A 2047-nucleotide genomic window follows, 5' to 3' on the forward strand; every position below is an offset into this window, starting at 1 on the left:
TTCGTTTTTTTCTGTTCTGAAAATAATGGATTTTTAATGAATTAAAAATAAAAGGGTGAGGAGAGAAATGGATTGATTAGAACGTTTCCTTTTCCCAACTTTCTACCAAATTTATCTCCACTTTGTTTTACGTGTTGGCTTTAAAGTTCACACTGGCTGGCTTCAAGTAAAACAGATGATCATCTTTGCAAATGTCAGGATGCAAATCTGCATCTTCTGCTTCTGTTCTCAGCTGCCTTATGAACATTTCTTCTATACTGTACTGGACCCTGAGAATCCTAGCTCAGTTTGATGTGGCAGTACCAAACTACTTCCTCCCTCTCTCAGGGCCAGGGTTGATTTCAGCTTTTTCTCTCAAATAGCTTTCCTAACATGTTATATTTGTTAGCTGAATGTACCACTCTTAGAGAGTAAAGGAGGAAATGTTTTCTGATTTATAATAAGTCAATAAATGTTAATCTGAACTAAAACTTATACATTTATATAGAGGCATTCATGTTATAGCCCTTTATTTAGAAATAGCAGTTTTTGTTCCTCATCTGAACATGACAAAAATCACAAAGAATCAGGTTTTGGGTTCTACTGAACTATGAAAGAGCCGAAAAGCTGTGGTAGAACTTTCTGAATTTAAAACAAAGCATCACTTCTATATTGTGTCCTTCCATACTTAATTCTGATTTTATTTTCCTGCTGGGGTTGTTTCCAATCTTCCTGTAATTCCTTCCCTTCCATACATTACTGCAATAAAACAAAAATAAATGTGCTTTTGTGTTGTGAAACCACAAGACAAAATTATTTGTGTACGGTATCATTTTGGAAACATTTTAATTTCCGATGATCAGCATATCCTCAAAGAGAGCACAAAAAGCATTTATACAATTTCTTACATGAAATTTATTGAGCTACAATTAACAGAATTTTATTTTAATATGGTAACACAGATTTTTAATTCACAAATATATCATTATAAAACAAGACTGACTGTCTGTGTGTCTCTCTGTCTGTCTGTCTCTGTATCTCTTCTCCCTGAAAGGGTATATGTAAGAGTATATGTAAGTATACATATACATTTCTTTTTTACATTTTCTCGGCGTTCCTTAGCTAGTTGGTATGCCCACATAATTTATGTATGTAAAGTATCTGCATTTCTCTGATAGATGAGCCATAATAAGGATGAAATCCAGCCAAAGTCTTCCGTCAGCTGAATAGGAAGCAGGATGGTTTTGAAAGATGCCTTCACTAAAGAGAAATATTGTACTTTGCAACAGTGAGTTAAATTAAAATCAGACATATGAACTTTGGTATAGGGCCTCATGTCTATTCTAATGAGCACCTGAGTTGCCGTAAGATCACATGTCCATGGAAGACTGAATATGCAGAGCTGCACTGCACACTGACGTAAACATTAACTCCCTTCTATTTCTGCTTTAGAGCTTTATACTGTCATTGGGTTTTCGAGTGAGAAGATACATGGCAAACACTTTCAAGTTATCCAGTCTAGTATCACTCTTGTTTTTCTGATATACATGATTCAACTGTAACAGTACCCCCTCTAATTTTACAACCACCTTATGTATGTGGGAACTCTGTTTTATGCAAGTGAAAATACAGTGGCCGGTAGATTTAGCTACATTCCACACTTGCCACCTCTGGATAAAGAGGAAAGCAAATAGAAATTACTTATTTCATTTTTCATTCCTAGAAATGGAAATATACTACTAATCTATCAGATGTTTTCCTTTTCGATGTAAATAAGTAACATTGCAAGTGACAAAAATAATTCTAAAAATAATGTTTCCCCGTAAGATTAGCATTTGAGTTTCTGAGTCACGTGCTTAAGCAACAGCCAAGACAATATAAGATCAGGCCTTTCTTTTATTTATTTCTCATAGGAGCAATATTTTTTTCTCTCTGAAATGAAAAAGGCATACAGGAAATGAAAGTCATGGGAACAGAAGTAGTAATGTTAATAGTAAGGAAAGCGGCATGCCATCAAGTAACCTTTTTTTAAAAAAAAACTTTAACAAAAAAAATTATATGTTATAGA

This window comes from Thamnophis sirtalis, unplaced genomic scaffold, assembly GCF_051295495.1.
Source record: "Thamnophis sirtalis isolate CommonGarterSnake01/CBP01778 unplaced genomic scaffold, rThaSir2_p1.2 scaffold_4, whole genome shotgun sequence".
NCBI lineage: Eukaryota > Metazoa > Chordata > Lepidosauria > Squamata > Natricidae > Thamnophis > Thamnophis sirtalis.